The sequence below is a fragment of the Heterodontus francisci genome, unplaced genomic scaffold (genome assembly GCF_036365525.1).
Source record: "Heterodontus francisci isolate sHetFra1 unplaced genomic scaffold, sHetFra1.hap1 HAP1_SCAFFOLD_216, whole genome shotgun sequence".
NCBI classification, from domain to species: domain Eukaryota; kingdom Metazoa; phylum Chordata; class Chondrichthyes; order Heterodontiformes; family Heterodontidae; genus Heterodontus; species Heterodontus francisci.
Window position 1 is genome coordinate 2,420,955 of NW_027140566.1, and position 25,815 is coordinate 2,446,769.

Consider the following 25,815-nt stretch of genomic DNA (forward strand, 5'->3'; position numbering starts at 1 on the left):
AAATGTTTATAAAGGGTTATAAATAATTATAAAGGATTAGGAAGGATTAAAAGGGTTATACAGGATTACCACGGGGTTTAAGGGATTATTAGCTGTTAGAAAGTGCAATAAAGACTTATGGATCATTATAGACTTCTGTAAAGAATTGTGAATGATTGTGAGGGATTATAAAGTGCTATAAATGATTGCACAGGACTAGAAACAATTGCAATGTAGAATAAACTGTTATAAAGGATTATAAAGGTTTGTAAAGGGTTATAACATATAAAACATATTATGGATTACAAAATATAAATTGATATTAGATGTTATAAAGTATTATAAAATGTTACAGTGGATTCTGAAGGGTTAAAAGGTTATAAAGGATTATAAAAAAAGAAAGAATTCTTAAAGATGTTGAAGGGTTATAAACGATTCAAACGATTATAAAAATAAAAAGGGTAATAAAGAATTACAAAGGCTTCTAAGGACTTATGAAATATTATAAAAGGTTGCAAAGGACTATACATATTATAAAGATGAGAGATTATTATGAACCAATATCCTGGGAGGGAGGTTTGCTAGTACTGTTCGGGAGGGTTTAAACTAGTTTGGGAGGGGGATGGGAACCGGACTTGTAATCCAGGGACCAGTGGGTCCACTCAGAAAGACAAAGAGTGTAGTGAGGTATTGGGGAAGGTAGCACTGTCACAGAGGACAGATGGGCACGGAGAAGGGTTAAAGTGCGTATACTTCAACGCAAGAAGCATCAGGAATAAGGTGAGTGAATTGAAGGCGTGGATGGGCACTTGGGACTACGATGTTGTGGCCATCACTGAAACGTGGATAGGTGAGGGGGAGGAATGGTTTTTGGAGGTACCTGGTTATAGATGTTTTCATAAGATTAGGAATGGTGGTAAAAGAGGTGGGGGGGTGGCATTGTTAGTTAGAAATAGTGTAACAACTGCTGAAAGAATTTTCGAGGAGGATCTGCCGACTGAGGCACTGTGGGTTGAGGTCAGGAACAGGAAAGGAGCAGTCACCTTGATGGGAGTTTTCTATAGGCCCCCCAATAGCAGCAGGGAGGTGGAAGAGCAGATTGGGAAACAGATTTTGGAAAGGAGCAGAAGTCACAGGGTAGTAATTATGGGGGATTTCAACTTCCCAAATATTGATTGGCAACTCTTTAGATCGAATAGTTTGGATGGGGTAGTGTTTGTGCAGTATGTCCAGGAAGCTTTTCTGACTCAGTATGTAGACTGCCCGACCAGAGGGGAGGCAATATTGGATTTGGTACTAGGTAATGAACCAGGGCAAGTGATAGAGCTGTTGGTGGGCGAGCACTTTGGAGATAGTGATCACAATTCTGTAGCATTCACTGTGGTAATGGAGAAGGATAGGTATGTGCAACAGGGCAAGGTTTACAATTGGGGGAAGGGTAGATATGATGCTGTCAGGCAGGAACTGAGGAGCATAAGTTGGGAGCATATGCTGGCAGGGAAGGGCACGGTCGAAATGTGGAACTTTTTCAAGGAGCAGATAGTAGGGGCCATTGATAAGCATGTCCCTGTCAGACAGGGAAGGGATGGTCATGTGAGGGAACCGTGGTTGACAAGAGAGGTTGAGAGTCTTGTTAGGAAGAAGAAGGAGGCGTATATAAAGTTGAGGAAAAAGGGCACAGGCATAGCTCTGGAGGGATACAAGATGGCCAGGAAGGATCTGAAGAAAGGGATTAGGAGAGCTAAGAGAGGGCATGAAAAATGCTTGGCGGGTAGGATAAAAGAAAACCCCAAGGCCTTTTACGCGTATGTCAGAAATATGAGGATGACTAGGGGGACCATAGGTCCGGTCAAGGACAATAGCGGGAGACTGTGTGTTGAGCCGGAAGAGATAAGTGAGGTTTTGAATGAGTACTTCTCTTCGGTATTTACGAATGAGAAGGGGTGTATTACTGAAGAGGACGGTGTGAAACAGACTGGTAAGCTCGAGGAAGTGCTCGTTAGGAGGGAAGATGTGTTGGGGTTTTTGAATAACTTGAAGATAGACAAGTCTCCCGGGCCTGACGGGGTATATCCAAGGATGTTATGGGAAGCAAGGGATGAAATTGCAGAGCCGCTGGCAATGATCTTTTCATCTTCTCTGCTGACGGGGGTGGTACCAGGTGATTGGAGGGTGGCAAATGTTGTGCCCCTGTTCAAGAAAGGGAATAGGAACAACCCTGGGAATTACAGGCCAGTTAGTCTTACTTCGGTGGTAGGCAAGTTGATGGAAAAGGTGCTGAGGGATAGGATTTATGAGCATCTGGAAAGACACTGCTTGATTCGGGACAGTCAGCACGGTTTTGTGAGGGGTAGGTCTTGCCTCACAAGCCTGATTGAATTCTTTGAGCAGGTGACCAAGCAAGTGGATGAGGGTAAACCAGTGGATGTGGTGTACATGGATTTTAGTAAGGCATTTGATAAGGTCCCCCATGGTAGACTTATGGAGAAAGTCAGGAGGCATGGGATAGTGGGGAATGTGGCCAGTTGGATTAAGAATTGGCTAACTGATAGAAGGCAGAGAGTGGTCTTAGATGGTAAATACTCAGCCTGGAGCCCAGTTACCAGTGGCGTGCCACAGGGATCAGTTCTGGGTCCTCTCCTGTTTGTGATTTTTGTTAACGACTTGGATGAGGAAGTCGAAGGGTGGGTCAGTAAATTTGCAGATGATACAAAGGTTGGTGGAGTTGTGGATACCGAGGAGGGCTATTGTCGTCTGCAAAGGGACTTGGATAGGTTGCAGTGCTGGGCTGAAAAGTGGCAGATGGAGTTTAACCCTGAAAAGTGTGAGGTCGTCCATTTTGGAAGGACAAACATGAATGCAAAATACTGGGTTAACGGTAGGGTTCTTGGGCATGTGGAGGAGCAGAGAGACCTTGGGGTCTATGTGCATAGATCATTGAAAGTTGCAACTCAAGTGGATAGGGCTGTGAAGAAGGCATATGGGGTGTTAGCGTTCATTAGCAGAGGGATTGAATTTAAGAGCCGTGAGGTGATGATGCAGCTGTACAGGACCTTGGTAAGGCCTCATTTGGAGTACTGTGTGCAGTTCTGGTCGCCTCATTTTAGGAAGGATGTGGAAGCCTTGGAGAGGGTGCAGAGGAGATTTACCAGGATGTTGCCTGGAATGGAGAATAAGTCTTACGAGGAAAGGCTGAACATTCTAGGCCTCTTCTCATTAGAAAGGAGAAGGATGAGGGGTGACATGATAGAGGTTTATAAGATGATCAGGGGAATAGATAGGGTAGACAGTCAGAAACTTTTTCCCCGGGTGGAGCAAAGCGTTACAAGGGGTCATAAATTTAAGGTGAAGGGTGGGAGATATAAGGGGGATGTCAGGGGAAGGTTCTTTACCCAGAGAGTGGTCGAGGCATGGAATGCCTTGCCCGGGGAAGTTGTTGAGTCAGAAACTTTAGCGACTTTCAAAAGGCTTTTGGATAGGTATATGGATAAAGGAGAATGATGGGGTATAGATTAAATTGTCCTTGACAGAGGACAAAGGATCGGCACAACATTGTGGGCCGAAGGGCCTGTTCTGTGCTGTATGTTCTATGTTCTATGTTCTATATATGGTAAAAAGGGTTATAAAGGATTATGCTGGTTTATCGGATTATAAAGGAGGACAAAGAGTTAGCATCAGTAAAATAGTTATTAAGCATTATAAATTGCTTTTAAGGATTATAAAGATTATAAAGTATTACAAAAGTTTATAAAGTATTATAACGGATTATCAAGGGTTCTAAAGGACCATAAAAGGTTGTAAATAATTTTGAATTGTCTGAAGGAACGTGAAGTATAATAAAGGTATCTCAATTTCTATAACGGATTATATAGTATTATAAAGCATTATAAAGGGCTATAATTAAGGATTATAAATGTTTATAACGTGTCATAAAATAGTTAAAATGGTTATAAAGTAATATAAAGAAGAGTAAAGGACTATAAAGTATTATGCAGTTCTTAAGATCATTTGGAATGATTCCAAGAATTGTAAACGATGATAAAGTTTCGAAATTATCATAAAGATTTATAAACGGGTATGAAGTACTTAAGGCTGAATCTTCTCACCACTTGCTCCATTCTTCCTGTTGTTGCAGTTTTGGTTGTTGCCTGGTTGCTGTTGAGACTGCCGGTTGGCCGGGCCGCTGGTGACGCTTTTCAGCAACAGACTCTGCCCTCAGCGCGTTGGCGGGGTCGGCGCGGTGGACGGGGCTGCTGTTGCCGCATTCCCCCAGCATACTCTGCTCTCAGCGTAGTGAGCTGTGTCAGCGCGATGGGCGTGGTCGGCAGTCATCAGACCCTGCTCACTGTTCATTTTGCCATCAGCATGGGAACAGGCTGCACCCTGTCTCCATAACGATAAGCTGCCCGCCCCATCACCCCACCAACACCTCCCACCCAGACCCGCGCGCCCCACTGCTCTGTCACCATCGGGCCAGTTTTAGGTCCCACCCCGCTGTCATCATAGTGACAGATGCAATACGTCAGCTGCTCAAAAGTGCAATGAAATTAGATGCTGTTGGAAATAGTCAGTGATTCGCTTCCTCTCATTATTGAATGAATTTACCAATTTGAGTAAAGGGATATTTCAACACATTCTTCAGCTGCTCTCTGAACTGAGCCTGGGTCACTGCATAAATCGCAGTGTTTGTGCAGCAACTCAGGAGCTGTAGCATGTAACCCACTTGCAGCAGAAACATTGGTGGAATTACAGACCGATATCCTAAATTATACAACTGGCTCCAGATCGAAACCACCATAAATACTGCCCATAACAATATGAAATTTGCCGAAATAACTAACAATAAAATGATCGATTTCCTTCGGCTCTGCATCTCTGGGTCTCTGCGAATCTCCCCAATGCTGTGAGCCCGGAGTCTGCTGCGTGCTCTGCTACTTACTAAAATGTGTCTGACAGTGAAAGCATTGAGAAAAAGAATCACCACAAATGGGGGCAAATGGGGTTAGAATGTGACGGAAGAGCTCGATTGTTATCCAGACCCGAGAGAACCGAATACCATCTGTAACAGAACAAAATCAAGGCATGTTCACCTTCGAATACCGACCTGTAAAATAAAATACCAGGTGATGTTCTTTAAACAGCTCAGCACAGTCACTGTTCCCAGAACCACAGCTGCCGTTTTCTCGGTGCAATATTTACTTTTCAGCTTCTGGCAACAAATGGCCACAAATCGATCAAAGGTGAAAGTGACGGTGAACCAGACAGAACAGTCTGTGGCTGCAAACAGCAGGACTGCGTGGATATTACACACGGGGATGGACCGCAAGGAATTAAGTTGTTCCAGATAAACAATGGGAATGTGCCTCAATATCAGGTCGAAGATAATGACCAGTAGATCCGCCGCTGCCATGGCCACCAGGTAGCGAGTGACACAATTGGAGAGACCGCACTTTCGCCGAGACATGATCCCAATCGTCAGCAAGTTAACTGTGAGGAAGGGAAATAAACAGGGAAATTATACATCAGGCTGTGCGCAAAGTTGCCAGTTTGATTGAGGACTCATTGAGATTTCGATATGTGTTCCTGTGTCCAGTGATGCATTGAAGTGATTGTTACTAAACTAACAAACGGGATGGTCTGTGAAACGGAGGAAGGCAGGATAGATTAAATGATAAAAGGAAAACACTGAAATAGTCGTTTAATATTACAAAACTTGAGTATTTCTGAAAATAGAGACATATTCTCGCAGCTTTTCGGCTTAAACACACTCATAAGGACAATCCAAAAGTATATGAATGTGAGGAAAAAACAGTAACTTTATGCTATATGAGAAGAAGGTGCTGCTCAGTTGGCAAGTGAAATCTGATTGGTAGAGGCTCTGCCATGGAGAATGCATCAGTTTCCGATGACTGACCGTTAGCTGCTCAGCTTTGTTTGCAATTTAAACCAGGGAGCTTGACTCTGATCAGTTAAGGCATTGCCCGGAGGAATGAGCCAACGAATGGATGTCACTTATTTTGTTTAGCTGAAACAGGAGCATTTAATTTACGTGTTCTTTCTGCCTTCAAAGAACAGGGCTCTGTGTATTAATATATGTAGCTTCCAGTAAGTGCAAATTCGCCACACTGCGAGCCCTACTGGCAAAGGTGTGAGCAGTGAGAGGCAGTCCGGGTAGGAGTGGAAGCCATAGCCCAGTAACCGAGGCTAGGAATTTGGTGAGAGCTAGTAGCCCAGTAACTGAGGTCGGTACAGCAGGGCCCAGAGCCCAGTAACCGAGGCCGGGGTGCAGCAAGTGCCAGAGCCCTGTAACCAAGGCTGGCGAACAACGGCAGCCACAGACCAGTAACAAAGGCTGGTTGGAATTGACAGCTAGAGGCCATTAACGGAGGTTGGGGAGCAGTGAAAGCCGTGGGCCAGTTAAGAGGCAGGTGTAATCATCAAAGTTGACTTCAAGAGTTACATACCAGAATAGGGAAGAACGCCGTGCATAATGCTTAAAGGGGCACAATTCGTTAAGTGTACCCAGGAGGGCTTTTTGAACCAGCACGTAGAAAGTCCTACAAGAGAAGGGGCAGTGCTGGACCTAATCTTAGGGAATAAAGCCGGAAAAGTGGTGGCAGTGTCAGTGGGGGAGCATTTCGGGGATTTTGACGATAACTCTGTAAGATTTAATGTAGTTATGGAAAAGGACAAAGAGGGACTGGCAATTAAAGTACTGAATTGGGGGAAGGTTGCTTTCAATATGATAAAACAGGATCTGGTCAGTGTGGATTGGGAGCAAGTACTAGTAGGAAAGTCTACATCAGACCAGTGGGAGTCATTCAAAAAGGAAATAGGAAGAGTTCAGTGCCAGCATGCTCCAGTAAAGATGAAGGGTAGGACCAATAAGTTCAGGGAACACTGGATGTAACGGGATATAGAGGATTGTATCAGGATTTCAGATTCAGAGCGCTGAACACAACGGTGACCCCAGAGGTGTATAGAAAATATAGAGGGGTGGGTTCATGAAAAAGCACTGGTGGGCAAGATAAGTTGAGGCAGCTGATTGGTAAGTAGGAATAGGTGGGTGTTTCTAGCCTATTTTTACTACTTTCAATCGCTGAATTAAATGTAAAGGTAGGGATTTTAGATTCTGAGTGGTAGTGTATGGAGTGGAAAAAGGTTCCTACCCTAATTATTACTCTGTATTAAAGGGTGTAACTAAGGAGCTTATTCTAAGGGTAAGTCAGGGCAATAGAGCTCAGCCCTGTGATATGCTCCTCCTGCGAAGGAGGGATATCTGAGAAACTTGCCATGTCCCTGGCAACCATGTGTGCAGGAAATGTGTTTAGCTGCAGCTGCTGGTTGACTGCAATGCGCACCTGGATCTGCGGATGGAATCACTGTGGAGCATACGCGATGCGGAGGCCGTCGTGGATAGCACGGTTAGTGAGGTGGTCACATCACAGGTAATGACGTGTCAGTGATCAAGCATTTCGTGGATAGCTCTGTAAAATTTAAGGTACTTATGGAGAAGGGGAAAGATGCACAGGAAATAAAGTAACTGAATTGGGGGAAGGCCGATTTTAATATGATCAAACAGGATCTGGCCAAAGTGGAATGGGAGAGCTACTTGTAGAAACTCTACATAAAACTAATGCGAGTCATTCAAAGAGAAAATAGCGAGTGTTCAGACATGTATCTGCTAAAGTGAAGGGTAGGACCAACAGGTCCAGGGAACCCTGGATGTCAACGGATATAAAAGATTGGATAAGGGAAAGAGGAGGCTTATGGCAGATTCAGAGCACTGCAAACAGCGGAGGCACTAAAGGAGTATAGAAAGTGTAGGGGTTCTTAAAAGAGTAATTACGAGAGCTAAGAGGGGACATGAAAAAACACTGGTGGGCAAGATAAAGGAAAATCCTCAGTCGTTTCATAATTATGTTAAGGGCAAGAGAATTACCAGAAAAAGTGGAGAGCCCATTAGGGATCAAAGTGATAATCTGTGTGCGGATCTGCTGAGGTTTGCAATGATTATTTTTCATCAGTGTTCACTAAGGAGAAGGACGATGTAGGTGTAGAGATTAGGGAGCGGGATTGTGATATACTGGAGCATATTAGCATTGAGAGGGAGGAAATATTAGCTGTTTTAGCGGGCTTAAAAGTGAACAAATCCGCAGGCCCAGGTGAGATATATCCCAGGCTGTTATGTAAGGCAAGGGAGGAGATAGCAGGGGCTCTGACACAAATTTACTAATTCTCTCTGGTCACTGGAGAAATACCAGAGGAATGGAGGGCAGCGAATGTGGTGCCATTATTCAAGAAGGGTAGCAGGGATAAACCAGGTAATTACAGGCAGGTGTCTCTGACATCAGTGGTTGGGAATCTATTTGAAGAAAGTCTGAGGGACAGGATTGCTCTCCACTTGGAGAGACAGGAATTAATCAGGGATAGTCAGCATGGTTTTGTCAGGGAGATCGTGTCTAATTAACTTGATTGAATTTTACGAGGAGGTAACTAGATGTGTAGATGAGGGTAAAATAAGTGATGCAGCCTACATGGACTTCAGTATGGCTTTTGATAAGATCCCACATGGGAGATTGGTCAAGAAGGTAAGAGTCCATGGGATCCAGGGCAATTTGGCAAATTGGATCCAAAATTAGCAAAGTGGAAGGAGGCATAGGGTAATGATCGAGAGTTGTTTATGCGAGTGGAAACATGTGACTAGTGGTGCACTGCAGGGATCCGTGCGGGCACCCTTGCTGTTTCTCCTGTGCATTAATGAATTAAACGAGAATACAGGTGGTATTATCAGTAAGTTCGTAGATGACACGAAAATTGGTGGTGTCATAAATAGTGAGGAGGAAAGCCTTAGATTACAGGACAGTATAGATGGGCTGGTAAGATGGGCGGAGCTGTAGCAAATGGAATTTAACCCTGATGAGTATGAGATGATACATTTTGGGAGGGGTAACAAGGTAAGGGAATATACAATGGATGGTAGGACCCTTAGAAGTACAGAGGGTCAGATGGACCTTGGTGTGCTTGACGATAGATCACTGAAGGCAGCAGCACAGGTAGATAAGTTTGCCAGGAAGGCATATGGAATACTTGCCTTTTTAAGCAAAACATATAAGGGCAGGGAAGTTATGATGGAACTGCAGAAAATGCTAGTTCGGCCACAGCTGGAGTACTGTGTACAGTTCTGGGAACCACACTATAGGAAGGCTGTGATTGCACTGAAGAGGTTGCAGAGGACATCCACCAGAATATTGCCTGGGCCGGAGCATTTCAGCAATGAAGAGAGACTGAAAAGGCGCGGTTATTTTCCTTACAGCAGAGAAGGCTGAGGGGGATATGACAGAGGTATAGAAAATTATGAGGGGCATTGATAGGATAGATAGGAAGAAAAGTTTTTTTTCTATTAGCGGAGCGTCAATGACCAGGGTGCATAGATGTAAGATGAGGGGCTGGAGGTTTAGATGGGATTTTAGGATTTTCTTCCACCAGAGGGACATTCGAATTTGTAAGACACTGCCTGAAGGTGTAGTACAGGCAGGAACCCGCGCAGCATTTAAGAAGTATATAGAGGAGCACTTTGAACGCCAGACTCGGGGCCAAGTGGTGTAAAATGGGATTCGAATAGATAAGTATTTGATGGCCGGCACAGACACGATGGGATTAAGGACCTGGTTCTGTGCTGTATAACTCTATGACTCTATGACATCTAAGCTGTTAGTGGTGTCAGTGGCAGCTGTGTGTGGTGATTTCACATGTTCCCATTTACACCTCATCTGCACGCATCATTTGTTTATTTACTTCTCCCATTACCATTCCATTTTTCATTTCTCTATCATCAATTGGTGATATAATCCTCCTGTTTTTCACTCTATTACAGACCATGCCATTTGTACTTTCCTCCACTCCCTCCTTTCCCTGCCTGGCCTAAAATCTGTACCATCTGTCACCTCTCCCAGTTCTGACGAAGGGTCACTGACCTGAAACAATAACTATACTTCTCTCTCCACAGATGCTGTCGGACCTATGAATATTTCCAGCATTTTCTGTTTTTATTTCAGATGCAGCATCTGCAGCATTTTGCTCTTGTATAGAAAGTTAGATATTGGACTGACTGAGAGATTCCCTCACCTGTGACAGGCAACACGGAATTCAATTACTTCAATGCAATAATTGGAAATGTGTCCACTGAAAAATCAATGAAACAAATAATCTCAATCATTACTAAGTTAAGTGTAACAAAGGGAAATTCCCAGAAAAATAAAGTATCAGGTTGGGAGTAAAAACACCAGTTTAAAGAAGTTCGGGGTATTTCTGCTGGAGACAGGATTTAAAATAAAACATCATGACAGTATTAGGAAATAGATTTTTAACAGAACAGGAATTGCAACTGGAATCAGAGAGAGGATTGAAAAATAAACAAAATAAGATTATTGAACTAAAATGCTTAATACCAGATTTACAATAAATCTGACATCTTGTAATTACAGATGAGGGCAGTCACAACTTGTTTCTCAACATTGTGGTGAATGGCTGTTGTTCGGTCTGGAAAGTGTTTTTGAGTGATGTTTCCCAGGGTTCAGTACTCGGATCACGGTGGTTTCTTATACACCAGCAGAGATCCGGAAATGCTCGTGCTGAAATGACGATCTATATTGCACTCCCTTTAACTCCCCGTCCGATTCCAATCCAACATTCCCATGCAATCAAACTCATGCCATAACATCCTAAACATTTCAGGCCTCCCATATAATCACCTCCCATTCCTCATAATACACCTTGCTCCCGTGCCATACACAACCACCTTCGTAGATCACCCATGCCATTCCCAGCCCATGCCGCCCCATTTAGTTTAACTGAGTTTAGTTTAGTTTAATTTAGAGATACAGCACTGAAAAAGGCCCTTCGGCCCACCGAGTCTGTGCCGACCATCAACCACCCATTTATACTAATCCTACACGAATTCCATATTCCTACCATATCCCCACCTGTCCCTATATTGCCCTACCACCTACCTGTACTAGTGGCAATTTATAATGGCAAATTTACCTGTCAACCTGCAAGTCTTTGGCATGTGGGAGGAAACCGGAGCACCCGGAGGAAACCCACGCAGACACAGGGAGAACCTGCAAACTCCACACAGGCAGTACCCAGAATTGAACCCGGGTCGCTGGAGCAGTGAGGCTGCTGTGCTAACCACTGCATTCTGAACTACTGTGACATCCACCCTCAACCCACCCATGCTGTCCCCTCTCCATCCTACCATGCTGTCTCCACTCCTCCCCATAATGGTGTGACACCGCTCTATCTTCATCATCAGTAGCCAGCAGTGGAAGCCATAACTCATTAACAGATGCTGGGGAGCCATTAGAGTAGAACCCGATTAACTGAGGCCATCGAGCAGAGTGTGCTGAAGGCCAGTAACTGAGGTCAATGGGTGGTAAAAGGCGGTGACCAGTAAGTGAAATTGTGGAGCAATGAGAGATGGAGCACACTATCTGAGGCCGGGGAGCACTGACAGCTGGAGCCTAGTAACCGAGGCCGGGGAGCGGTGAGAGCCAGTGGTCAGAAACCGAGGCCAGATGGTGGGGAGGTGGAAATATGAGAGCCTAAACCCAGTTATTGAGGCCGGCGGCGCGGGCGGGGACGGGGGTTGTGAAGGGGGTGCAGGAGGGTGGGTACCAATGTGAGAGCCAGAACCCAGTAATTGAGGCTGGGGAGCAGTGAGAACCAGAGGCAAGTAACCAAAGCCAAGGACCAGTGCGAGCGTGGGGTGAGTAACCGAGGACAGGGAGCATTGACAGCCGGAGTCCAGTACAAAGGCCAAAGAGTAGCAAGAGCCATCGCTCAGTAACAGGGGCCAGGAACCTGCCAGAACGCAGAACCAAAGGGTGCGCACAGCGTGCGCTGGGATACTGAGCATAGTAACCGAAGCTAGGGAGCACTGAAAGCCAGAACAAGGTAACCAAAGTGAGGGAGCAGTGAGAATCAGAGCCTGGTAACCAATACGAGAGATCAGTGTGACCCAGAGCCCAGCAACTGAGGCCAGCGAGCAATGCCAGCTGGAGCCCAGTGAACAAGACCACAGCACAGAGAGCTGTAGCCCAGTAATGGAGACCAGGGACCAGAGATGGCTGGACCAAGGTCTAGGAGGAGAGAGAAGAGTGGGGTCTCATTACCAAGGTAAGGAAGCAGCGATAACCGGCGCTCAGGAACAAACGTCAGGAACAGGGATGGCTGGAACATATTTACGAAGGCCTGGAAGCAGCGCAAATCAGAGTCCAGGAACTGTGGCTGGGGAAGAGTGAGAGCCAAGAGACAGAGCCACTTATTTTGTTTATCTGAATCAGGAGCAATGTCTGTACATGTGCTTTCTTTCTGCAAAGAACAGGGCTCTGTTTACTAATACATGCAGCTTCATGTAATTGCAAATGTACACTTCTTGGCACACTGAGGATTATTTCGCAAATGCTGCCCAATTACGGAATCACATCTAATGTTGGACACTGTGTTTTAAGTTTTGCAAGCACTGGCTTGTTGGATTCAGCCTGTGCATTGCCTGTTGTGACCAGTGGAAGGGACATGTTTGATACAATGCACCAGTTTTCCATTACATTGGTATGCTTGGGAATGTCCTGATGAGTGCACGACGAACAGCTTCAACAACTGGTCTCTATTTTCAGCAATATTGAAATAGTTCAACTCACTGTGGATCATATCGACCCCTCCCCCATTTTCCTTGCAGAAACTTAGGTATTGAGGCCACTATCTGAGGCAGTGCAGCAACAGCAGGAGCCAGCATCTAGTAACAAGGGCGGGGAGCAGTGAAAGTAAGACACAAGTAACTGAGATTGTGGAGAAGTGAGAGCCAGAGCCCAATAACTGGGGTTGGGAAGCTGTGGCACCTGCAGCCCAGTAACTGAGGCCAGGGAGCATACAGGGCGGGAGCCTAGTAAACAAGGCCGGTGAGCAGTGAAAACTGGAGCCCAGGAGCCAACGTCAGGGAGCAGAGAGGGTTGGAGCCTCGTTACCAAGGCCGAGAATCAGCGAGAACAGGAGCCCAATTGCCGAGGCTAGGGAAGAGCGAGGGCCAGGAGACAGAGACCAGTAACCGAGGAGAGCGAGAAGCGAGAGCTGAGGGCAGGTCCGTAGTAACTGAGCCTGGGGAGTGGTGAGAGCCAGAACCCAATAGCTGAGGCCAGGGAACAGTGAGGTCTAGGGGTCACTGCACAGTAAGCAAGGCTGGGGATTAACAAGCCCTGATGCCCATGCGCGGACTGGGGCATAGTGAAAGCTGGAGCCCAATAAATGAGGCCAGTGAACAGCGAGAGCCAGAGGCCCATTGGCCGAGACTGGAGGTCATTGAGAGCAAGAGAACAGTTGCTGAGGCTGGTTGTAGTGAGAACCAGAGCCTAGTAGCCAATGCCAGGGAGCAGCGAGAGCTGGAGCCCGGTAAACAAAGGTGGAAGCAATGAGAGCTGGAGCCGAGGAACCAAGTCCGGGGTGCAGTGAAAGGCGGAGCCTAGAGGCCAATAATGGAGCCTGATCCCAGTTTTCGAGGCCAGGAAACAGAAAAGAAATGTCCACAAATCAATTTCAGGAAGCAGCGCGATCTGGACGCCATTAACTGAGGCTAGGAGAGCGGGAGGTAGTGGCCAGTAACCAAGGCAAGGGAACATCAAAAGCCTGAGCCCAGTATGAGAGGCCAAGAGCAGCAAAAGCTGGAGTCTGGTAACAGAAGCTGGGCTACAACAAGAGGCGGAGTCTGGAGCACAACAACAGAGCGTGGGGTGCAGCGAGAGCTGGAACCCAGTAATCGATGCCAGGGGCACTAAGTTCTGGAACGCAGTTCTCCAGCCCGGGAAGCAGCAAGTGCCAAAACCAAGTAATGGAATCCAGGAAGCAAAAGGGATCTGGAGCCCAGTCACGAAAGCCGGACAGCAGTTGGAATCAGTATCCAGTAGCCAAGACTGGTGTGCAGTGAGAACAGGAGGGCAGTAACCGAAGAAAGGGAACAGCAAGGGCCGGTGTTCGGTAACTGAGGCCAGCTGCAGCGAAAGCCAGTGCAGTAATAAAGGCCAAAGAGTATCAAAAGCTGAAGCCCAGTAACCGAGGCCAGAAACCAGCCAGAGCCCAGAAGCCGAGGCACTGAGTCTGGAGAGCAGTAGGAAACAAATAACATTGACAGAGGCCAAGAGCCAGCCAGAGCCCAGACTCTAAGGCTGTAAGCAGTGAGAGTCAGAGTCTAGTAACCGAGGCCGGTAACATCAGGGTTTGGAGTCCATTAACCAAGGATGGAAATTATAGTGAGAGCCAGTAGCCCAGTTACTGAGGCTGGTAGTAGCAGCGCCTGGAGTCAAGTAACTGAGGTCGGGGTGCAGCAAGAGCCGGAGCCCAGTAACCATGGCTGGTGAACAACGACAGCCAGAGACCAGTAACCGAGGCGAGGTAGAATCGACAGCCAGTGGCGACTGAGGCTGGGGAGCAGTGAGAACCGAGAGCCAGCAAAGAGGCAGGTGCCATCATCAAAATTGTGTTTATCAATTTCAGATCATAACATCTAATCATGTTATTGTATGGCAGCTGTTTGTCGTGATTTTACATGTTCCCACATACACCTTCTCTGCACCCATCATTTGTTTCTTTGCTTATCCCATTGCCATCCCATTTTATGTTCCACTATCGTCATTTTGTGATATAATCTCTCCTGTTTTCCATTGTATTATATACCTTGTCATTTGTACTTTCCTCAACTCCCTTCTTTACCTACCTGGATTAAAAACCGTCCCACCTCTCACCTCTCCCAGTTCTGACGAAGGAAACATTAATTCACTGACCAGAAACATTATTTATTTTTCTCTGTCCTGCGATGGTGTCATACTTGCTGAATATTTCCAGCCTTTTCTGTTTTTATTTCAGATTTGCAGGATCTGCAGCACTTTTCCCTTGCATAGAAAGTTAAATGTTGGACTGACTGAGAGATACCCTCACCTGTGACAGGCAGCGCGGAATTCAATTATTTTAAAGCAGTAATTGGAAATGAGCCCACTGAAAAATTAATGAAACAAATAATCTCAATCGTCACTATGATAACTGTAAACACGGGAAATTATAGGGGATCAGACATTAGGTTGGGAGCAAAAACATCAGTTTAAAGAAGTTGAGAGAGACATTTATACATTTATTAACATAGCCAATGATGGATCTAATTACTGTACCTTTGACAGTTATTTCTGCTGGACACAGGATTTAAAGTAAATCATCACGACTGTATTAGGAAATACAATAAAAAAACAGCTGGAATCAGTGAATGGATTGACAAGTAAATACAAAAAACTATTAAAGTTAACATGAGCAATAACAGATTTATAATAAATATGACGACTGGTAAATATTAATGAGTACAGTTACAACTTCAGTACGTTTCTCGTATCAACATTATGGTAAATGGCAGTTGCTTTTCAGACTGGAGCAAGATTTGTAGTCATGGTCCCCGGGTTCAGACCGAGTATCACTGCTGTTTCTTATCCGCGAGCAGAGATTCAGAAATGTTAGTGCTGAAATTAATATCGATATTGTAACTGTGGCACAGTGGCGCAGTGGTTAGCACTGCAGCCTCACAGCTTCAGCGACCCGGGTTCAATTCTGGCTACTACCTGTGTGGAGTTTGCAGGTTCTCCCTGTGTCTGCGTGGGTTTCCTCCGGGTGTTCCGGTTTCGTCCCACATGCCAAAGACTTGCAGGTTGATAGGTAAATTGGCCATTATTGCCATGCAATCCGTCTCATGCCATATCATCCCAAACATTCTAACATTCTCATATCATTACATGCCATTCCCCATCATACACCTTGTTCCCATGCCGTCCCCAACCACCGTCATATACTACCCATGCCATTCTCACCCCTTACCGCCCCACTCCAAACTACCATGATGTCCATCCTCAACTCACCCATGCCATCCTGTCTCCATCCTACCATGCCGTCTCCACTCCTCCCCCACAATGGCGTCGCACCTCTTTCTCCCATCATCATCAGGACCGCTGGTGGGAGGCCAGAATACAGTAACAGAGGCTGGGGAGCCACAAGAGTTGGGATCGAGTAACTGAGGCCGATCAGCAGGAAAAGGCGAAGACCAGTAAGTGAAACTGGGGAGCAATGAGAGATGGAGCACGCTATCTGAGTCCAGGAAGCAGTGAGAGTGGAAGCTGAGTAAACGAGGTTGTGTAGCAGATAAAGCTGGAGGCTGGTAACCAAAGCAAAGGAGCAGTGAGAGCCCAAGCCCATTAACCAAGGCCAGGGAGCAACGAGAGCCGGAGTCCTGTAACCGAGGCATGACAGCATTGAAGGTGCAGCCCAGTAACCGAGGCTGGGGAGCCTTGAGAGCCGGAGCCCAGCTTTCGAGGTAAGGGAGCGGTGAGAGCTGGCGACCAGTAACCGAGGCTGCACAACAGTGAGAGCTGGAGCCCAGTAACCGAGGCCGGGGTGGTTGGGGTGGGGGAATGTGAGAGCCAGAGCCCAGTAATTGAGGCCGGGGAGCTGTGAGAGCTGGAGCGTAGTACCAAGGTCCGAGCCAAGAAAGAGCTGAATCGCAGTAACAGGGACCAGGAACCAGCCAGAGCCCAGAACTCACGGGCGTGAGCAGTGATCGCTGGTATCCGGAGCCCAGTAACCGAGGCAAAGAACAGTCAGTGCTAGAACCAGGTTCCTGAGGCAAGGCAGCAGTGAAAGCCAGAGCCAGGTAACTGAGATGAGGGATCAGTGAGAGTCAGAGCCAGGTAATCGAGGCAAGGCAGTTATGAGAGCTGAAGTCCGGAGCCATGTTATCGAGGCTTGTATAGCAGACACTTCATAGCAAATCAAGCCACTATCCAATCAGAAAAGTGCAGACAGATAGTAATGTGTTTTATTTTTACAGGTTTTATGTTTTTCATCAATACTTCTGCTAGGATACATTAGCTGACATCTCAGAAACTATCTAATAGACATAAATTGGGCTAACATACTTGTCCTCATTCAGTGATAATTGGATTAATTTTCAAAGGGGCCAAGACAGTAAAATATCCAAAGCCATCGCCATTCACTTGACCTCAGTTATATACCAAAACAACCAGTTACAGTAACGGAGGGAAGGATATGATAGAAAGTTAAGTAGAAACAGAAAATGCTGGAAATACTCAGTCGGTCCGGCAGCGTCTGTGGAGAGCGAAACAGTTAATGTTTTAGGTCAGTGATACATCGCCAGAACTGGCAGTGCTTTGAGATGTAATAGTTTTTCCTCCAGGCAGGGAATGGGAAAGATAAAATCATCAACATTAAGTTAAAAACAATTCAGATCATAAAATCTGATCTCATTATTGGACGGCGGCTGTTGCTGGTGAATCGGCATTTTCCCATGTACACATCCTCTACACCCATTCTTTGTTCCTTTACTTGTCCCATTGCCAATTTACATTATAGCATCATCCGTTTTGTCATTTAATCTCTCCTGTTTTCCACCCTATTACAGAGTTTTCCGCTCATACTTTCCTTCTCTCTTTCCTTTCCCTGCCTGGTTTACAATCTGTTCCCTCTCTAGGCACTCCCAGTTCTGACGGGGGGTGGGGTCACGGACCAGAAATATTAGTTATGTTTTCTCTCTCCACAGCTACTTCCAGACCTGCTGAAAATTTCCAGAATGTTATGATTTTATAACAGATTTCCAGGTTCTGAAGCACTTTGCTTTGTATAGAAAGTTAGTTATTGGAAAGACTGAGAGATTCCTTCACCTGTGACAGGCAGCACGGAATTCAGTTATTTCAGAACAATGATTGGAAATGAGTCCACTTGAAAATCACTGAAGCAAGTAATCTCTGTAATTGCTAAGTTAACTGTAAACAGATATTGTCCGAGAAATTGTACACCAGGTAATGAGTAAAAAGATGCGTTTGAAGAAGTTGGGGTGACATTTGTACATTGGTTACCAGATTCAGTGCTGCATATAATTTGTGGCAGGAATTTCCCGATGAAAAAAGGGTTTGAATTAAATACTTTTTTATAGTGCTGGAGCTACATAGCGGGTCTGGCAACATCTGTGGAGAAAGGAATTGAGTTAACGTTTCAGTTCTGCGACGTCATCAGAACTGGAAACGGTTATAAATGTTATCAACTTTGAGTAATTGGTGGTGGGGAAGGGGGAAAGAAGAGCAAAAGGGACGTCTTTGATAGAGTATAGGGCAGGAAAGATGAAATGAAAGAAATATCCTGCAACAGCAGGCAAAGGGATTGGTAAAAGATCAAGGCATGAGTCCAACATGAGTGTAAATGGCAGAATAATGAACAGCTCTGTCTGAAAGGAAAAACATGAAAAACAAGTTTAAGCCCAGCAGAATGCAAAACAAAATGGCAGTCAAGGTCGAAATCCGATTTTCTCCATTTGGTTTAAAGAAACGGCTGAAGGCACTGGGTACTGCAAAGGTTATGGGATAAGAGCAAAGTACTTCAGAAGCTGGAACACTAAAATGAGAACAGGAAGTACCAGGAATATTTAGCAGGTCTGGCAGAATCTGTGGAGGGAGAAACAGATTTAAAGCTTCAGGTCTGCGATCCTTCATCAGAACTGGCAAAATGAACAAGTGAGATGGGGAACGGGGGAAGTGGAGCAAGAAGGAAGCACTGTGATGGGACAGAGTGAGGAGAGATAAAATGGCAGATGCCATGCAACAGAATGCAAATTGAGTACTAAATAGTTGCAGTAAAAGAGAAAGCATGAGTCCAGAGAGAATGCAAAGGCAGAATATTGAATAGCTGTGCACGAAGGCAAAAACATGAAAAGTAATTTAGAGACTAGCACACGCTTAAGAAATGATATAGATAAATTAAATAAAAGTAATAAATAATCAAAAATAATTGGTCTCATGGTCTGAAATTATTGAACTCAATATTGAGTCCAGTAGACTGTAGATTGCCTAATGAAACAATAAGGCATTGTTCCTCGAGCTTGAGCTAATGTTCATTGGAACACTGCAGCAGGCCAAGGACATACATGTGGCTATGGGAACAAGATGGAGCATTAAAACGGGAAGCTACCGGAAGCTCAGGATCATGCTTGTCGACCGAGCGGAGGTATTCTGTAAAGTGGTTACCCAATCTGTGTTTGTCTCCCAATGTAGAGGAGACCGAACTATGAGCAGCGAATGCAGTATAGAAAATTAAAAAGAATACAAGTAAATCACTGCCTCACCCGACCAACCCTGTTTGTGGACCAAAATAAGCTGTGCCCTGAGCCAAGCTGTTCCAGTCCAGCTGCAACCCAGCAATGTAGAAAACTGCCCAAGTTGAGAGGAGGTGTTGCTGTAGTGGTATTGTCGTTTGATTAATAACCCAGAGGCCCCGAGTATTCCCCTGTGGACATGGGTTCGAATACCACCATGGCAGAAGATGAAATTTTAAATCCATGAATAAAAAAATCTGGGACTAAAAAGCTAATTTAATGATGGTCAAGAAACCATTGTTAAAGGTCACAAAAAAGCAGTCTGGTTCACAATTGCCTTTTCGTGAAGGAAATCCACAGTTCTTACCTGATCTGGCCTACATTTGACTACAGACCCACATCAATGTGGTTGACTCTGAAAATTGTCTAGCAAACCACTCAGTTACACCTCTTCCACGAACATTCACTCCCTCCACCAGCGATGTACAGTGGCAACAGTGTGTACCATCTACAAGATGCAATGAACTAAGGCTAATCAGCCCATACTTTCCAAACATGTGACCTCTTCCACTTGAAAGTACATGGGCAGCAGATGCACGCCAATAGCCCTAGCTGCAATTTCCCCTCTAAACCACACACTATTCTGACTTCAACTATATGACCTTTCCTTCGCTGTCACTGCGGCAAAATCCCAGAACGCCATTCTTAATAGCACTGCGGGTCTACCAACACCACATGGACAGCAGCGTTTCAAGAAGGCAGCTCACCACCTGGGCAATTAGGGATAGGCAATAAATGCTGGCCTGGGCAGCGATGTCTATATCCCATGAAAGCAATAAAAACACTAAAAAGACGGACCTGCTGGCATCGACCTCGGCACTGGAAATGACTACAGCAAATCCAGCCTTGTTGATCCTTACTAACGTCTGGGAGATTCTGTCACAGGTGGGGGAGCTGTGCCACAGACTGGTCAAACAACAGCCTGACAAACTCATACTTTCTACATAATTCCTAACGGACCTTGTCCCAGACACGATTATCGCCATTCATGGCAGGGCAGACCCAAAAGAGGTGGTGGGCCTGTGGGAGGGAGTTGCACTGGGAGTCCTCCACATCGACTCCTGAGTCCATGAAGTCTCATGACACAGTCAAGGAACCTCCTGCTGATTACCACCTACTGCACCCGCTCCCCACCCTCGTTCTCAACTTATGAATCAGTAATCCTCCATGTTGAACACCACGATGAGGTAGCACTGAGGGTGGCAAGGGTGAAGAACGCACTCTAGGTGGAGGACTTCAATTCCCGGTAGCTCGGTAGCACCACGACTGGTCGAGTCCTACAGTCATAGCTGCTGGACTGGTTCTGCGGCAAGCGGAGAAGGAACCAACACGAGGGGGAAATATACTTGACATCATCCTCACCAATCTGCTTGCCGCAGATGCATCTGTCCATTGGTAGAAGTGACCACCGCAGAGCCCTTGTGGAAACGGAGTCCCACCTTCACATTGAAAATACCGTCCATCGTGTTGTGTGGCATTATCACCGTGTGAAGTGGGATGTCTTTCAAACAAATTTAGCAATGCAAAACTGGCATCCATAAGGCACTGTGGATCGTTATCAGCATCAAAATTGTACTCAAACACACTCTCTAACCTCATGTCCCGGCATATTCCCCACTCTACTGTTACCATCAAGCCAGGGTATCAACCCTGGTTCAATGAAGAGTGCAACAGGACATGCCAGGTGCAGCACCAAGCATACCTCAAAATGAGGTGCCAACCTGCTGAAGCTACAACACAGGACCACTTGCATGCCAAAGCAGCATAATCAGCATGGGCGAGACAGAGCTAAGTGATCCCACAACCAACGATTCAGATCGAAGCTCTGCAGTCATGAATGGTGGTGGATATTTCAATAAATAACTGGAGGAAGTAGATTCATAAATTTCCCGAACCTCAATGATGGGGTAGCGCAGCACATCAGTGTAAAATACCAGGTCGAGCTTCCGGAGTGTTGCTGGAACTGCATCCATCCAAGCAGGTCAAGAGTATTCCATCACACTCCTGACTTGTGCCTTGTGGATGGTTGACAGGATTTGCGGAATCAGGACGTGAATTACTCACGACGGAATTCCTGGCCTCTGACTTGCTATTGTAGCCACGGTACTTATATGGCTACTCCAGTTCAGTTTTTGGTCAACGATCGCTGAAGCCCCCACTTTCAAAAGCATGGCGGTTACCATTGACCAGAAACTGAACTGGAGTAGCCATATGAATACCGTGGGTACAACAGCAGGTCAGAGGCCAGAAATCCTGTGGGGAGTAACTCACGTCCTGAATCCCCAAAGCATGTCCACCATCTTCAAGGCATAAGTCAGGAGTGTGATGGAATACTCTCCACTTGCTTGGATGGATGCAGCTCGAGCAACACTCCAGATGCTCGACAACATCCGGGACAAAGCAGCCCGCTTGGTTAGCACCCCGTCAACAAACATTCCCTCCCTCCACTACCGATGCACAGTGGCAGCAGTGTGTACAATCTGCAAGATGCACTGCAGCAATGCACCAAGGCTAATCAGGCACCGCCGTCCACACAGTCCACCTAGAAGGACACGAGCACCAGATTCGTGGAAACAGGCACCACCTTCAGGTTCCCCTCCAAGCCACACACCATCCTGACTTGGAACTATATCACTATTCCTTCATGGTTGCTGGGTCAAAAGCCTGGAACACCCTTCCAAATGGCACTGTGGGTGTTCCTACCCTATATGCTCTGCAGCGGTTCAAGCAGACAGCTCACCACCACCTTCTCATGGGCTATTAGGCATGGGCAGTAAATGCCGCCTGGTCATTGACGGCCACATCACATAAAACAAATAAAAAAGTATGTCCTGTACATAAAACGCAGGATAAATCCAACCCGGCGAATTACCGCCCGATCAGTCAACTCCTGATTATCAGCAATGGAATGGCATAGGTCGTTGACAATGCTACAAAGCAGCACTTGATCAGCCGTAAACTGCTCACTGATGCTCAATTTGGCTTCTGCCAGTGCCATGCAGCTCCTGACCTCACTTAACCCTTGATAAAAAGATGGACTAAAGAGCTGAACTCCAGGAGTGAGGTGAGAGTGACTGACCATGACATAAAGCCAACATTTGACAGAGTATGGCATCAAGGAGCACTAGCAAAACTGAAGCCAGTGGAAATCAGGGGGGAAACTTTCCATTGGTTCGAGTTGTACATAGCACAAAGAAAGATGGTTGTGGTTGTTGGAGGTCAATCTTCTCAGTCCCAGGGCATCACTGCAGGAGTTGCTCAGAGTAGTGTCCTGGGCTAATGATCTCAGTTGCTTCATTAACCAACTTTCCTCCAGCATAATGTCAGAAGTGGGAATGTTCACTGATGATTGCACAATGTTCAACACCATTTGCGACTCCTCAGATACTGAAGCAACCCATGGCCACATACAACAAGTCTTGAAAAACGTCCAGCTTGGGCACATAAGTGGCAAGTAACATTCGCGCCACACAAGTGCCAGGCAATGACCATCTCAAACAAGAGAGAATCTAACCATCTCCCCTTGTCATTCAATGGCATTGCCATCGCTGAATCCCCCACCATCAACATCCTGGTTGTCACCATTGAACAGAAACTGAACTCGACCAGACAGATAAATGCTTCATCCACAAATGCAGGTCAGTGAACAAAGAACAAAGAACAAACAATGTACAGCACAGGAACAGGCCATTCGGCCCTCCAAGTCTGCGCCGATCTTCATGCCTGCCTAAACTAAAACTTTCTGCACTTCCGGGAACCGTATCCCTCTATTCCCTTCCTATTCATGAATTTGTCAAGATGCCTCTTAAATGTTGCTATCGTACCTGCTTCCACCACCTCCCCCAGCAGCAAATTCCAAGCAGTCACCACCTTCAGTGTAAAGAACTTGCCTCGCACATCCTCTCCAAACTTTGCCCCTATCACCTTAAACCTAAATCCCCTAGTAACTGACTCTTCCACCCTGGGAAAAAGCTTCTGACTATCCACTCTGTCCATACCGCTAATAACTTTGTAAACCTCTATCATGTCGTCCCTCCACCTCCGTCGTTCCAGTGAAAACAATCCGAGTTTATCCAAACTCTCCTCACAGCTAATGCCCTCCAGATCAGGCAACTTCCTGGTAAACCTCTTCTGTACCCTCTCCAAAGCCTCCACGTCCTTCTGGTAGTGTGGCGACCAGAAATACACGCAATATTCTAAGTGAGGTCGAATTAAAGTTCTGTACAGCTGCAGCATGAATTGCCAATTCTTATACTCTAAGCCCCGACTAATGAAGGCAAGCATGCAGTATCCCTGCTTGACTACCTTGTCCACCTGCGTTTCCACTTTCAGTGACCTGTAGACCTTTATGCCCAGGTTCACTGCCTCTCAATACTTCTGAGGGTTCTGCCATTTACTGTACACTTCCCACCTGCATTAGACCTTCCAAAATGCATTACCTCACATTTTTCCAGATTAAACTCCATCTGTTATTTCCCCGCCCAAGTCTCCAACCGATCTATATTTTGCTGTGTCTTCTGACAATTCTCAACACGATCCGTAACTCCACTAACCTTTCTGTCGTCCGCAACCTTACTAATCAGACAAGCTACATTTTCCTACAAATCATTTATATATACTACAAACAGCAAAGGTCCCAGCACTGATCCCTTTGGAACACCACTAGTCACATCCCTCCATTCAAAAAAGCACCATTACACTTCTACACTCTGTCTTCTATGACTGAGCCAGTTCTGCATCCATCTTGCCAGCTCCCGTCTGACCCTGAGTGACTTCACCTTTTGTACCAGTCTGCCATGAGGGACCTTGTCAAAGGCTTTACTGAAGTCCATATAGATAACATCCACTGCCCTTCCTTCATCAATCATCTTTGTCATTTCCTCAAAAAACTCAATCAAATTAGTGAGACATGACCTCCCCTTCACAAAACCATGCTGTCTCTAGCGAATACGTTAGTTTGTTTCCAAATGAGAGCAAATCCTGTCCCGAAGAAACTCTCTAATAATTTCCCGACCACTGACGTAAGGCTCACCGGCCTATAATTACCTGGATTATCCTTGCTACCCTTCGTAAATAAAGGAACAACATTGGCTATTCTCCAGTCCTCGAGGACCTCACCCAGGCTGGTAATTCTGTGGTGAGCACTTCACCAACTGTCTTCTCAATGCCTGTACACCATCTAGAAGGCTCAAGTCGGATGTGTGATGGAATACTCTCCTTTTGCCTGGAAGGGTGCATCTCCAACAACACTCAGGAGGCTCGATATCATCCAGAGTGGCACCCAATCCGCCACTTTCAACACTCACTTCCTCCACCACCAAGGCACCGTGGCAGCAGAGTGCACCAAATAGAAGAGGCGCCTTCGGCAGCACCTTCCAAACCCGTGAACATGGGAATGCCACCACCTGCAGCTTCCTCTCCAGGCCACACACCATCGTGCATTGTAACTATATCAACGTTCCTTCATTGTCGCTTTGTTATAATCCTGGAAGTCCCTTTCTAACAGCAATGTGGATGTACCTACCGGATGCGGACTGCAGTGGTTCAAGAAGGCCGCTCACCACCATCTTCTCAAGGGCCATTAGTGATGGGCAATACATGCTGGCCTGGCCAACGACGCCACCAGCACATGATCGAATAAAAACATAGTTGTTGAACTTAATATTGAGTCGTGAGGACTGTCGAATGCCTAAAAGGAAGATGAGGTGCTGTCCCTCGAGCTTCCGTTTACATTAAATCATTCTGATTGGACTGGCAAATAGACTAAAAGGAAGCATCGATTTCAGCTGGAATCAGCAATTGATCCAGAACTTGATAAAACATGGATTTATCGGATTGCATTAAACATGAGTAAGAAAGGGAGGCTTTGCATTGAAATAGCGCCTTTGACGACCACCGGACATCTCAAAGCGTTATACTGACAATGCAGCATTTTTGAAGTTCAGTCACTGTTCTCATCTGGGAAACGCAGCGCCCAGTATGCAGACAGCAAACTGCTAGAAACTGCCTAAATACCTGTTTTTCTGATGTTCACTGAGGGACACATATTGACCAGGAGACCAGGAATGGCTTCCAAGCTCTTATTTGAAATAGTGCCACGAATTCGTTTGTAACCACCTAAACAAGCCTTGGGTAGTGTCTCTTCTGAAAGCTGGCACGTCCAACAGTGCAGCTCTCCCTCAGTATTACACTGTCATTTTGTGCTCAAACCCGAGATTGGGACTTGAAGATAGAATATTGTGATTCAAGTTAGTAACTGGTTGCTAATAAATCAGCACTACACTAAATATTGATGACGGCAGTAACAGAATTCAGGAGATCTTTTCCCAACATTTTAGTGAATAGCTGTTTTTGGAACTAGAGAGAGGTATTCAGTGGTATTCCTCAGGGTTCAGTACTATGACCACTGCTGTTTATGATATACATGAATGACTTCGGGGTACAAAGCACAATATCGAAATTTGTAGAAGATGTAAAGTGTGGAGGTCGAGAGAAAAGTGAGGAAGATAGTAATGGAATTCTAAAGGGAATAGCAGAGCAGTGGCGTGGGCGGACACAGGGACACCAATATGTATTTGCAACACGCCATT